This window comes from Notolabrus celidotus, chromosome 11 (genome assembly GCF_009762535.1).
Source record: "Notolabrus celidotus isolate fNotCel1 chromosome 11, fNotCel1.pri, whole genome shotgun sequence".
NCBI lineage: Eukaryota > Metazoa > Chordata > Actinopteri > Labriformes > Labridae > Notolabrus > Notolabrus celidotus.
Window position 1 is genome coordinate 10,302,229 of NC_048282.1, and position 15,791 is coordinate 10,318,019.

The window sequence follows — 15,791 nt, forward strand, 5'->3', positions numbered from 1 at the left end:
GAGGTGACTGTACAGCTTGAACTCAACCTTTTGAAATCAATCAATCACAACATCACGCTTTTTGTGAAATTCGTGCAACTGACAAACCCACAACCCAAGACTGGTCTCTGAAAGCATCTGAAAGCTCGGCTAGTTTCCCTATTTTTGTGTAAAGTTTGTGTGTCGTAAAGGTCTCCTCCCTGACATCATGAGCCTTTTTGAAACACACTCTTCCATCACACCTGCAGCCAGACTTTCTGATTCTGTCCTCAGAGGCAGCACAGAGAGGCAGAGAACTCCAAAACGGGAGTACAGCAGGCCTGATGGACTCTGGAAATAGATTGGAGACGGATACAGGGGAAAAGGACATTAGTGCATGTTTCTATGGCATGCTTGTAATTCCTCAAGCCCCTTGGAGAGCTGGCTGAACAATACCTTTCTCTCTGTGGAGATCAGAGGCCCTCTGAGGGGGCCGCTGAATCATTAATCACCTGAAAATCTATGCTACAGCATACAGAGCATGTTGTCTTTAACTCATTACTAATGCTAGTCTGAATTCCAGACACTTCCTTGAGTACACAGCATTAAAGTGCGCTGTGTACACTGTGTACTAATGTATATACACTGTTCAGGAATCCTAGGGGTAGAGTTTGTTCAGGGTTAGAGTTGTGCCAAGTCTTGCAAGGCTGTTGTACACGTCGAGGAATCAGTGGTTGCAACTTTTGACCACTTTCTCACTCTGATAAATTGCAAAGTGGAACATTTTGACAAAGTTTGACCTCAACAATCAACCATCAATTATTTATGTATTCATTATTAGGTGCCATCACTTTATCATGCCTGTGTGTGCCTCCTTTTCACTCTACCATTTATCCTATCAACTTATCCGTCCTCTTTCACCTTGAAGCCAAGATGGCTGCCTCTGTGGGTAAAAGTGTGGAGCTTTCATTATTTTTATTTTCCAAATTAGTTTGTAGTTTTAAACCTTTTCACTTGACGTTGGAGCACATTTTTTGCAACACATTTCCTTTGCAGTATTTGCCAGTATGCGTGCACATAATCTTTCCAGACCTTGCTATACAGGACACATGTTTGAAGCGTAGCGCCAGCTCAGAGCAGCCAGGATCAGCTGGGTCCAGTATAGAGAGAACAACAAACAACAGGTCACAGAGCCTTTCTGTGGTTGAATTTCTGCTCATTTGGATAGTATTCTATTACCTTAGTGCTTCTATCATCACAGAGTGTGCTGCAAAACTATAACGTTTTGATTTTGCAGGTTTAGATGAGTTTAATATGAATAATTCTGCTCTACTTTGTTGTCCTGTTACCTTCTGACACAGGTATCATCTTAATGTCCTGTTGTGGTCAGTGTGGATCACAGATATGTGTTTTTAGCTTACGTCCATAATCGATGAGTATCTAAACAATCTTTAAACGGTCAGGAGTCTGTATATGGTGTTTTATTTTGATATTGAGCGGATGTTGCATTCAATCCTCGTGTCTGACTTTCTGTCCAGGTTGATCTTCTCTGTTCACATTGCTGCGTGCTGGGCGTGGGCTCCATCAAAAATAGACTTCATGCATATCTTTAGTGGAGTGGCGCGGGGGCACGCTCCCGGGACGGAGCTGAGACGCGGCGCTCCCTGTGTGAACATCAGCATTGACTAGAAAGGGAACGTATCGGCTGCGAAGTGTGCGACACAGACGTAACGTGGCACATCCTATATAAATTGGAGGTAAAGGCCTGATCACAGACAGTTGCACAGAGATTTAGTTTGCAGGCTTGGTAATGAAGTAACTACAAGCTGTTCCAGTTGATGAAGTACTGTTACAAGTGTATGCATTACGTACTTGTTGCAATAACTCTCTTAACATCACTTTTTTCTATATACCTCCTTGATATTTTCATCAAAGGAGTTGGCACAACCCTCATGCTCTAAAGGAAAGGATAAGCGCTCAGTGCAGAACCCATCCCATTCACCATCACCTCAACATGTATATGCTCTGCAGATGAGTTACATAACATACCACATACCATATGGCCCCATAATGTTCCCCCAACACTCAAACATGAAGATAGATGGGCAGAGCCAGTATATCAACCTCTGTTCTCTGGTGTTTGGTTAAGTTAGGCCTACAACACCTCAGGGAGGCTTAGCTGTTAGCTCTGGCATCCTGTAACCAACCCCCTCAATGCTAGCTCCCACCTCCCACAAGACCAATGAACCAACATCAAGAAAGGAAATAAGAGAGTATGTAGAGAGATGTTGGAAAGAGGACAGGGCGACAAAGCCCAACAGATATATGGCCCCAAAATGTAAGCTCACTCAGAACGGTGTAATAAAAGGCAAGATAGTAGTCCAGGGAAACAAAAAAAGAGAGCTTAAACGGGGTGACACAAGGGAACACACAACGAACTGGCAACATGAGGGAGAAAACACAAGGCTTAAACACACAGACGATCAGGGGATGAGACACAGATGAGCACATCAGGGCAGAGGAGCACAAGGAGCAGGACAATTTACCTACCATGGTAAGTAAAGAAATAAAACAGGAAATGACGATAATGCTGAAAATGAATGAACAGAAAGCAAACATGACTCCGGTGACTTGATGGACCCTGTCACAGGGAATGAAGAGCTAGAGCAAGGAGCCTGTTTGGGCTACCCAGAGGAAAATTGTACTGCTCAAGTCTTTCTCTTCCAAGTCTCCGGAGACAAAATTGAGATTCTCATTTCAGCCTCATTCAAGTTTCAAATTGTTCTCATTCGTTTCTCATTAGTTTCTCCTAAAATTCACTAGGAGAAATAGTTGAGACCATGACATGAGTCTTATTTGAGTCTTATTTGAGACTTAAATGAGATATCTCATTAATGGCTAATTTTCTTCTCTTTTTTTAAAATGTATTTTTGGCCTTTTTGCCTTTATTTGACAGGACAGCTGAAGAGAGACAGGAAATGTGGGGAGTAGTGAGTGGGGGAAGACATGCAGGAAATGGTCAACTGGCTGGGAATCGAACCGGTGACCCCTGCGACGAGGACTGTAGCCTCTGTATGTGGGGTGCTTAGACCGCTAGGCCACCAGCGCCCAAAATAATCTGCCCCTCCTTTAATTGTAATAATCTGGCTAAATCTGGTCAACCCTTTTGCGGCCCATATTTTAAATAAATGGTCTGTCATACCTGGTATGAAATCTCCATCTTTTGCAATTTCTCTCAAATCCACTAAATCTTTGTGAAGTTGTTTTGCTCCAAACAGACTTGTAAAGGAATGACCAGATTGTGAAGTCAAAGAAGAGATCATTTGACATCTAAATAGCTGATCTTTCAAGTGGTTCAAATGTTTTAATGAGAATTATAAGTTTGTGGACAGTTACATTGAAATCTTAATTTTGCAGGGCACTATAAATGTTCATGAAAAGATGAGCTCAGGCTCTTTCTTTGCTCCATCTGAGCTCAACTTGAGACTCAAAAACTGAGTCTGACAAAAACAAAGGGATGAGGTTAGATTGAGACAATTGAGAGAGCTCCCTTATTTCTCCACCTGAGCTCAAAAGGAGTCACAACACTTGAGAAATACCTGAGAATCATTTCAGATTTTTACCAGATCTCCTTTTGAACTGAAAGGGAGACTAAGCTGAGACTTTTTGCAACTTTTTTTCTGAAGGCAAGAATGAGAAACAGGAGACATAAGCTATAGTCTCATTTTGATTTCAAACAGATCTCATTGTTGTCTAGGAGACATGAATGAAACACTTTTGAGATCTCCTCTCTAAATGTATTTTCCTATGGGTAGGACTCACCCCCGACTGGTTATATTGTACACTCTACCTCCCCCTGAAGTCCCCCAGTTGCATGAGGGAAGAGAGAAAGCGAAGAGAGGTGTCTGCAGCGAAATCTTCGAAAGAGGACAGGGAAGGCAAAGCCAAGGCGAGAAGCTTGTTTTAATTTGCGCCCACTCCTGCAGGGTTACTCTGTACGCTATACCTCCCGCTTTCCCCCCACCTTCATGAGGGAAGACTTCCTCTAACTTTTGATTTTACCTCCAACATTATTTCTCCTCATCCAGATCTACTGACTTGTTTTTACTGCTCATTTGCTAACCATACCTTCAACAGGTGCTACTATGTATACTCCTAGAGGGTGTAAGATAACTTGAATGGTGCAACTCAGGTAGCAAGATTTGTCCCCCATTGCCTGTTTTGTAATCCACTTTGAAAGACACACTCTTTTGTCAATACTTTGTCAAAAAACTGAGTATTAAACAAATGTGAGACTTTAACAACTAAATTATGAGAATATATCAAACTTATCCCAACTATTTGACAAGAAGTGACAGTTATCTAATAATCTTTAAGGGTGTTGACCTGGGATTTTAATTTTCCTCCCATGTGTTTGTCCCTGAGTGTCTGCAGCCAAGTCTCAGATAAATGTTGCAATCCTCCAAAAATGTGAATACTACATGATACAGATGATCTCCTCATACCAGGAGTTGCAGGGATGTTGCATCATCTGGAAAGAAGACATGAACACTTTTCATTTTTCTTTGACAGACACATTGATCTTTTATTCAATGATAACACCAACAGGCCTGTGAAGCGTTATCAGCAGCTATCATGAGCTTAGACAAACGGACTTTCCGGTTCGTCCCGGCCCGCATGAGTCAGACACGGCAGGTCAGAGGCCTGCAGAGTGAACGGCCACTGTTTCATCTCTTTCTCCCTTTTTCCCAGTAAAACTGTTAACAGGCTCCACATAGATGAACCATGAATCATCTGTCCTTCTCTTTCACACACACCAACACACATTTATAATGTTTCCCTCTGCCCCACACATCTGTTGGGTGTGTCGACCTCGAGTCAGTCAGTCATCCAGGGCTCCCCACTCACTGGGCCTCCTCCCAGTGGGAGCAAAAGAGGGGAAGAAGTGAAGGACCAGCGGTGGAGGGAGGAGGGTGTGGTGTCTGTGTGTGTGTGCTGTAAGTGTTTATGGTGAGTATATGAGGACAGCAGGGGCGGGGAAAGTAACAGCACAGTAAAGAGAAAGTTACGGCAGTAAAAAGAGAGGACAAATTAGAGCTCTTAAAAGCCCCTCACTTTCCTGTGCATGCCGAGTGTGTCGCAGAAGCTCCAAGTTTTTATTTGCTTTTGGAGAACTTAACTGTCGTTTTGTGCATACATCATCAAATCAGAGGGGCCTCGTTCTTAAAACCCATTTACAAAGCCTCTGTACACTTTTGACTGCTGACATGTCAGGGTAAAATTGTTGGGTATAGTTTTTTCCTTCATTTAGCACTTTTTAATAATAAAGACTTTTATAAATACATTATTTATTCAACTTTTATTCAAATCAAGCAATGTTTATTTTAAACTACGACGTGTTAAATTGTGGTCAGAATTAACTTTGGCCAGATACAGACCTACAAACATGAAATATAAACCGGATGTTCAAGATGACAGAAGACAATAATATAGACTGATGTGTTTATATTCATTATTGAGGTTTTAGAATGTCATTTTGGAAAATCAGCTTGTCTGTGTCTCACTTCCAGCAGCTCTACGGCCGTTTCAGATCAACTAAATTGACTTTCTACTTTGAGTTCAGGGCGCATTTGTTTTAATTCAACTTGAACACTCCAGATGTTGCTATTTCTCTCACAAGCCTGCATGATTTCTGTGTCCTGCCCTTATATGGGCATTTAAGGGGAGTACGCAAATTAGGAACATCAAGCACGAGCTTCAAACTTACGAGGACGTGGCATTCATCAATTTAAGAACACAGGTAAGAAGAATTCTGCTGTTAATGAACCGTTCATGAATCTGACGAAAACTTCTCATTGAAACCTTCTGAGAATCAATTTAAGAAAAATCTGGGGAAGATGTTGGGGAATGTGGCCTGGAGTCTGTACAGCAGAGATCGACCGCTAAACCGTGATACCGGCATCCTACCACCGACCAAAACTCACATTTAAGTTACCAATAACCCGTCAATGCTCCCTCAGGAGGGCCCAGTACTCAGAAGAACAGATTCTTGTGTTTTCTGAAGCAGACACTTCCAGTTATGGAAAGTTCAATGACTCTTGTGTTAGTGTTTAAGAGTGATTTACGTAGATGCAGTAGTAGATTCTCTCTAATTGGTGGAAAAACCCTCTGACAGACAGCTAACAGGAAGTCTTCTTAATCAAAACCAGCAATCAGAATCCAAACAGTGGCGAGCTCAGTGGCAACTTGACTCACCAAAATGAAATGTCTTGCCTCAAATAACCTCTGCGAGATGACAGACTTGTAAACAGGCTAATGTAACCTAAAATGACTCCTCCTGGGAACAGAAACCCCTTTTTACTTTAAGAGCTGCCAGCATTCATAGAGTTATAGGGGTCGAGGGCAACGGGGACATGTCACAAGAAAGTTGTGGGAAGAAAAGGTGAATGTGGGAGAAATGAAGACATTGAAAGAGAGTGATAGATGAAAAGAGGAAAAGCAGGAGTGTGGGAGAGCAGAGGCACGGGGGAGGCCGAGCGGAAGGAGGCGCAGAGAGCAGATTAAGTAAGAACAGAACTGGGCAGAGTGCCGACATCCAGCCACCGTTTTTTCTCCACATTTTCATTTTCCAGTCCCTGTGCATGAGTGGGTTTTCTTTCCCAAACTGAAGAGCTGAGTTGGCCGACTTGTTTGGTGACTCATGCGTCTGGTTTCCGTGGAAATTTAACCAAAGAAACGTGATGACCAGAAACTTGCGGAGCTGTACACCCAGAGGAGAAGGATGATTACTGCCTTTGCTTTTCTAAAAATACAGCAGAGCAGTTTAAAACTATAACAACTCTTACATCCCAAAGCTGAGTTCAGTGAATTAAAGCAGCTTTGTTCATGATGAAGCAAATGTTTAACCTTCCTGAAATAACAGAATTGATTATTTTCTTCTGTTGATACAAGTTGCTTTTTGATTCACATACCCTTTAACCACATTATCTATTAACCTTGACATTTTTTTCTTGCCCACAATCCAGAGTAAAGAGTAACACTGAAACTGAAAGTGGGACGGTGCGGCTCTGTTCTGAGGTAAGGATAGTGGAAAGTTTTGAAGATACAGAGTAATAAAATGTGCTCTATTTCCTGGCATGACGACGGCACAGATGTATTTTTAAGACAATGGTGAGTAAAATAATAAACAGTGAACACTGAATGACATTATCGTTAATCTATAACCATACACAGTAAGCATTCCCTCCCCCAATACATCCCTCGCCTTATAAAATAAATATTCATCATCTTTATGCAAACTGCACTTTTGACGGTGCACTATACATTATCTACCATGCATTTTAAATGATCTAGACCTAAAATTAATTTCCAACTGTGCAATATACATATACGTAACCTACATTCTCTATCGTACAATATATATTTGTTGGTGTGCATACCTTATCCACCTTCAATAATTATTTATTTTTACCATGAAATATTTGATATGCCATGCAGTATATATTTTACTGGCAATATACATTATATACCCAGGCTGTTATTTTGTCACTGAGAAATAAACCTTGTCTTTATGCATAACAAATCTTCTACTGTGCATGATACATTATCTGCTTTGCAACATATATTGTTCTCTGCGGTATACATTATCAACACTGGATAATCATGTCTGACTGTTGAATATACATTTTCTGCTGTGCAATATATATCTTTTAACTTAGCAATATGCATTATCCACTGTCAATATTAATTTCTTCCTGAGTGATTTACAATACATATATTTGTAATTGTGTAGTATACATTATCTGCCCTCCAGTGTACAGTTTTTACCAAGCAATATACATTATCCAACCTAGATGTTGATTTCTTACTGTGCAATAAACATTTCTCTCTGACTATATATCTTTTTGATAGTGAAATATACGTGATCTACCGTGCAACATATATTGTACTCTGCAGCATACATTATCAGTCCTCAATGTTAATCTGTAACTGTGCAATATACCTTATCTGCCCTGCAGTGTACACTTTTTTTACCAAGCAACATACATTATCCCACCAAGAGATTTATTTCTTACTCTGGAATATACATTTTCCCTCTCATAATTCACCTTTCTGATGGTGCATTTACATTATTTCTTGTGCCTTTGCACATTTAATGTATAGTTTACATTATCCACCGTCAACTTCCATTTCCCACTGTGCAATAAACATTATCTTCTGTACAATATACACTTCCACTGTACAACAACACCAAGCTTCCCATCAGCATTCTGTTTTTGCTCTGCGCAGTTTACGATGTTTTCTTGAATAAATGTTTACACTCTGGTTGAAGCATTTCATAATTTTATTGTACATTGTGAAATGACAGTTAAGGCTTTCTACGCCTTCATGCTATGATTGGTTAAAATTCCAGGGTTTACTAAGCCGTCTTAAAAATTATAATTAAGCAACTGTAATTACACAAGTGACGGGTATAAAACCATCCACTCAGACATCTTGTCCCCACAGGCCTGGCTCCATTAGATCCAGTTTTACAATGAGATCCAGGATGGTCCACACTTTAAGGGGACTGTTAGAGACAGTGGTGACTGAGTGATTTATTTCAAAATATATGCACACAGCTTGAACTTAAAATAATAAGAAAAGTTTGGCTAACGTAGAACTAATTAAAATTGCTATCACATTTCTATTTCTTTGAAATGACAGCGTCGACACTTCAGACAAAGACCCTTTGTGTCCTCGTTTATTCTCTTTTTCTAACCTCAGATAATCCACTTACCGCTCTGTGATGTTGGACAGGGAACTCTAATTATAGAGATTGTTTGGGAGACATTTTTTTGATGGGAGGAATTCCATCACAGGAAGGGAGAGGCGGCATTTAAAGAGCTGCAGAGGTTGTAATGACCCTCTGTCAAAACAGCATGCCCAGGAAAGTGGGACACAAACACACACAGTACAAAGACACACACCTGCGTACTCTTCCTGCACCATTTCCCTGCACTTTGGCAGCAAATGAAAGGCTGTGTAACATAATCTGGACAAAGCTTGGGTTGTGTCTCAGTGTGAAATCTGAATCTGAGTCAATGACAGAGGAAGACGACAGGGATTCAAAGAGGTGTGACTCTGGGAACTACTGAGCGTTGATCTCATGTGGTCAAACCTCAGGGGATTTAAGGAAGGGATGAGTTCTTCTTGAGAAACAGAGTGAATCATCTGTTATTTGTTCAGGGTTCCCAAATAAAAACTGAAAAGCACACTTGTTTTTGTTTGTTTATTACATCCCTCAACAGGCTGAATGGGAATCTGCTCATAAGGCTCATTCTGTCTGTAAAATAAAGGAGGTGTTTATGAAAGATGTGCTCCAAGAAACTTCATACACTCTGCATGAGGTGATATAATTTAACTTTTCACATTGTTTCATAAAACTCTTATAACTGGAGGGAATTAAAAGCCAAATCAGCATCAGCTATTCATGTTTTATTCCATTTTGGGTCTTACTTTTTGGATCTTAAACCTGTACAGAATTACTTGCAGTTGTGTCTCTCCATCTTACATTTTTCATTTGTAATATGGAGGCAAAGGTAACTAGAAAACATGGCGACAGACAACAGTAAAAATTGTACAAAACATGTGAACTTATATGCCAAACTTCAAGGGACAATATGTCCAAAGAAAAGGGTGATGTAGAGCCATGAAGATAAAGAGCACTGAAATAGAGTGACACCGTGATCCACTTACTTTGTGTTCTGCTTTGAATGCCATGTCACAAACAAATAGATGGTACCAACTTAACCAATCACTGTTCTCATTTTAAGACAGACAGTCTTTTAACATGTAGTTCTAGCAGTTTATCAAGGTTAACATGTCCTTGTCTGCTGTGAACACACCACTGATAAAGAAATGGTCATGTGGATTCTGTTGAAACAGCATCGAGTTAATTGAATAATGAAGCAGGTTTAGCATCAGCAAACAAAAAACAAGGATGTTGTTTGTCAGGTGTTGGTAAAGACAGACAAAACACTACATGGCCAATACATTTTAAACTTTAATTCATCATGTAGCTGTGGTAAAAAACACATTTCAGTGCTGTAATGCTAACATTGACTCATTATCTTAGTAAGGCTTATTACAATAATTTATGCTGATGTCATCAGCTTTGCTAGAATTTGGTCATAACCAAAGTATTAGTCTACTTTGATTTAAAGTCAGTGTCGTATAAAAACTAAGGTGTCCTAAAAAAGTTCAAACAATCCTTAACATTTTCTGTCTTAATCAACTTTTGCAGTTTTTGAGATTTTCCAGGGTCGGACTGAACAACCAACCTTTGCCAAACGTTTGTGTAAAATGTTAGTGTTTATTTTTTTTAAAAATCCAAAGTGGAATGACACAATAAGATAGTAAACAGTACATTTTGAAATACTAAAACCACCATTAAAAAAACAAGACCAGTTGTAATAGCTTCAGAAAAAAAACTAACATTGAGCTGTGGTTGGCTTGTATGTTGTTCTTGAAGTGTAATATCAGAAAAGCAGCCAGCTGTCTGCTCTGTCATGAGGAACATGGATCATCATGAGAGGTTACAGTATACTTTGTGTAAGTTCTTTATTGGGGCGCCATTGGCCTTGCAGTTTAAGCATGTGCCCCACATATAGAGGCTATAGTCCATGTTGGAGTGGTCGCTGGTTCCACTATTGGCCTCGACCATTTGCTGAACGTCTTCCCTCACTCCCTACTCCTCACATTTACTGTCTCTTTTCAGCTGTCCTATCTAATAAAGTTGAAAAAGCCCCAAAATATTACTTAGAAAAACAACATGATTTATTCTTACAACTGCACAAAAAGACCTACAGTTTCTGTGGTTGGAAACGCCTCCATGGCAGCGTTTCTTCATATTGGAGAGAACCCAAGCAAGCACGGGGAGAACATGCACACAGAAAGGCACATGCCCGAACAGGGATTTGAACCAGGAACCTTCTTATCCTTATACCTTCATATTTGTATTCATGTTTAAGTTAAAACAGGAGCGTTTTGACATTTTCTTTTCACTCAACCAGTCCTATAACGCTGCCAAGGTCCATGCTAATATCTGTCTTTCTTCTTAAACTGAGTCCAGGTCTCTGTTTAAACGTCCCTCACTTCTGTGCTGTATTCCTCCTCTCTTCTTCCTGATTTTACCGGTGAATGATGCGCCTTTAAACACCAATGTAAAGGTTTTGCCATGGAATCAACAGGCAGAGGTGAAATGTACCACTGCTGATGTGGTTTTGATCAAGTCAAGTATTTAACACAGACAGGTAATAAAGAAACCCATTCAAGCAGAACTGTGAGAGTCTGTGGTTTAGGTTTAGGCACACAGGTTTAAAAATATGACACTCAAATATCTTGATGGATCACATGAGGTCTCTTTGAACAGCTTCAGTCTTCACATGAAGCTGCAATCCTTCACCTGTTCAGGGAGAAATACTTGCTCACCCCACAGAAAGATAAGTCTGTTCCCATGTCAGTGTGACAAAGCTCACCGCACAGACTGAACAACATTAAGAGGTTTTCTGTTGTCGGTCAGAGAGATTAGAGAGAAGCTTTGGCCTCTCACTCGCACCATTAAACACCGACAACAGCTCACTGTGTTGTTCTCTGCTCTTAAGAAGCCTCAGCGTGCCTTTCACTCAAGACGTCTTTTCTTTCAAACTCTGACTCTGTGATCTATTCCTGGAAAAGAAAAGGACTTTGGATGCTAACCTCACGTCATCGTTTACTCAGGATGTTTGGGGGGTTTCAGGTGTCGACTGAGTGGGAACATGCTCACAGCCGGAGGAAATGAGCAATAATTAATCTCACTGGTTGGTGCCTGCAAGCTACAGTAGTGGGTCAAAGGTCAGGTTCATTCAGGGATTCTGTTACGCTGTGTTTACTGGGATGCCATGGTAACACAGTGACCTGAGAGAGACAGATCGTCAGACTGTATGCTTAACACAACAACAGATAATGACTTTTGGGGGTTTGCTTGGTTTTCCGAGAGAGACAAATCATGTGCCTAACAGCTGCATAGCACATGGTGAAAAGTGGATAATGATGCATTTGGATTTATGTAACGATACACGCTTAATTTAAAGGTGCTCTCTGCTTTTTTCACTGCTGGAACCTCTATTTACGTACCTGAGCAGTGGGTGTAATAAACTAACCCGCCTGCTGAGTTTGGTGACTTTTCATTTTATGGTTTTGTTGCCTCAAGAGAAGAGGAAGAACGTAAAGTTTCACTGCTTCCAGACTGATCTGCAGCTAAAAAAATGAGCGTAAAGGTACAGAGATATCAGGATATAATGAAGGTAAAACACAAATGATAACAGTGATAAGCCTCCATTAGATGACAACTAACTTAAACAGTCATCTCTCAAGTTAACAGTGACTGTTAGCGTTGTAAATTTCTAGCTAATGTTAATTTTAGCTCACCAAAAATAGGGTGGAATTTCAGCGTTAGCTGTTGGAGTTTAACAGATATCATATGCATCATTTAACCTTCAGTAATGGCTCTGTTTTCCCTTAAATATTCCTTATTCATTTTCTATTTAGCTGCTGATCAATAAGAAGCAATACATCTGATTCCCTGCTCTCACACTCATCTTCGCTCTCTCTTATTTTCTCAAAATGTTCATGCAGCAAAGACTCTCAAAACTGAAGCCAAAACTCTAAAGTTTGGCCGCAAATCTGGCTAACAAGTCCCAAGTCAGGCACGAACAATAAATGTCATTATATGAGAGGTTCATGCTCTGAATGGAGCGAAGCCTGCAAGCCAGTTCAGACAGGCAGCTCGAGTTTCTCTGATTTCACACTGGACACGCGTCATTCCCACGATCACATTAAAAAGTATGCTGCAAGACTTCTGGTCTCTCACTCTGCTCTGATATTACTACAACTTACTGACTTCCCTGCACCTGTACTACACTCAAACTGTCAGCCTGACCACCTCCGCAGCATCCACCTGCAGGCTGCAACTACTGTTAAGATATTAAATCATGAATCTGTGAGGAGTGATGAGGTGCGAGCCTTGATGCATGAAGCATTTTTAACCATTGCAACGTGAGTACCAAGATTGAAATACAGTTAATGAACATAATTCCTCTGACCAAATCACAGAGATGCTGTGTGTACAGTGCATCGGTACTTCTCGTACAGTTTAGCCCTCCTGTTATGTTCATTTCTCATGAACAGCAATAAGGGTCCTGGTTCAATATGAGCCAGTTGAACCCTCCATATGCAAACACGTGACTGAACCCATTCAAGAGCATGTATGCGTCCTATCTAGTTCCTTTTATTATCTGCATTTGCATCCAATTGTGCATGACGGTCCATCTACAGTGTTAACAGAGGCCAGCCATAGTCTGTCATCACAACGACACCTCCCTGTAACCTCATAGAGAGCAGGGGCGTGTCAAAACAGGTCACAGTCCTCTGCTAACCAGTCATGCAGGAGAGCTTCTTAACTCCTGAAGTAGACACACACACACACAGCTAAGGACTCCCCTTCAATCAACTCCTTCATCAGGGTTTAATTTCTCATAGACTCTGAACAGAAAAGCCTGATGTGGGATTGTTCAAAGATTAGTTTCAGTAGCATGGGAATGTGTCGTTTGGGTCAAATATTATCAACATCTTGTGGTAAACGCCACCCTTTCCCCTGTTCTTAAACACATCCTCTCCAGTGGAAGTGCTGTCCTCAAGGGAGCTACTATTAGCAAAGAGTTACAGACAGGAAGTGCCCAGGCTGTTCTTTTCTTCTGTAAGTACCTCACAGGATGTGCTACAGAGCAGCACACTCTGGTCTCACATTAAAATCATTCCTGACAGTTGAGTTAAGGACATGGAGCACATTTTTAAAGCGGGTCGGACAACAACAAGAGAGGAGACTCCGTCAGGATTCAGTCCTCTATCAGTCATCTGCTGTGATTTATTCTCACCGGCATAAGAACTCCGGGGTCATATCAAAATCAATCCACAGAAAGTAGTCCATCCCATTCCCCCACATTAGTGTGGTCTCAGGCTGGTCTTGAGAGTGTGGAAATGATGACAGTTAGAGGGCACCGATATGAGAGCGGCCTGAGGAGCTACTGGGCCCCAACCATTTCTGAGAGGGAAAAGTGGAGCAAGATCTCGTCGTTTAGGCTCATTGTACCTAAAGTCGTTAGAAATAGTATGGGAGGTAGAGCCTTCAGTTATCAGGTACCTCTCCTTGGGAATCATCTACCAGTCAGGGTCTGGGAGGTAGACACTCTCTCTACTTTTAAGGGTAGGCTTCAAACTTTCCTTTTTTATAAAGCTTATAGTTAGAGCTGGCTCAGGCTTGGTCCAGCTCTTAGTTATGCTGCTATAAGCTTAGACTGCTGGGGGAACTGGCACACTGGGATCCTGTCTTCCCCTCTCTCTCCTCTGTCTGCCTGTCACTTATTTTAAGTTTTCCTGTCCCATTAAAGTTGGTAAACAGACCTTTTTGAAGTCCCTGAGCTCCCTTGTCTCGTAGGTTCCTCTGGATCTCTGCTGTAGACAGCCTGCTGCTGTGGACGTGTCAGACTCTAGCTGCTACAACTACTACTATCAGTCTCAACACTATCATCTCTCTCTCTTCATCTCCCTCTATCCCTCTCTCCAACACGGTCTCAGCAGATGTGTGTCTAACATGAGTCTGGTTCTGATCGAGGTTTCTGCCTGTTAAAGGAAGTTTGTCCTTGCCACTGTAACTTGCTAAATGCTGCAAAGTGCTCTGCTCATGGTGGATTAAGATGAGACCAGACTGAGTCCTGTCAGTAAGATGGGACTGGATCTTATCCTGTCTTGATGTTGGGTCTTTGTTAATAATAGAACATAGAGTATGGTCTAGACCTGCTCTGTTTAAGAGTCTCCAGATAAAATTTGTGATTTGGCGCTATATAAATAAAGATTGATTGATCCTGCCCTGCAATCCAGAGCTGGTAAGAGCAGCTCTAAGATGCTGATCTCTACAAAGTCACTGAAAACATAAGAGGTAGTTATTACAGCAACAATGTTCAAAGCTGAGACATTTGCCTCATTTATGTTTAAAGGTGAGACAACGTCAAAGAGATGAAGGAAAGCTGAATGAGGACATTATCATCTTTGTTAAATCCATAAAATGGGGGCGCATCGTATTGGATCCTGTCCAGCAATATTAGAAACAAGCAGAGCAGGGGCCTCATGTACGAAGGGTGCGTACGCACAAAAATGTGGCGTACACTATTTTTCACGGCAAAGATCAGATGTATCAAGAGTGAAATGACCATGGAAATGTGCGGTGCCTCACGCTAACTTCATGGCTAGCTTACACACGTTTCTACAGCTGTTGATCCTTGCGCACAGATTCATACATCTGGATATTTTTGTGCTTACAACGTTTTCTGGATTTGAGCGTACGTTATGTTTCAGTAGGAAATCCATGCAAGTCTTTGTACATGAGGCCCCAGGTGAGTGAAACTTTGACTTACCGGTCTCTACAAAGAAACTTAAACCATGAGCGGTGGTGATGATAGCAGCGGTGTTCATTGTTGTGACATTTGCCTTGTTTATTTTTAAAGGTGTGTGAACCGTGGAGCTCAGAGAGGAAGGAGAGCTGAATGAGGACAGTTTCATGTTAAATCCACCGAAACAGGCAGATAAGAATCCATCACTATGGAACGCTAACTGACGTAGAGTCACTGGGACTCTTTTTTAAAAACTGTAAACATACATAATTTAGATCAATAAAATAATATTTTAATCAATGTTTTTTTTTTACCAATGTGTTTGTATTTTTAGTTAGCTGGATAAAAAGCGGGATAATGTATGAT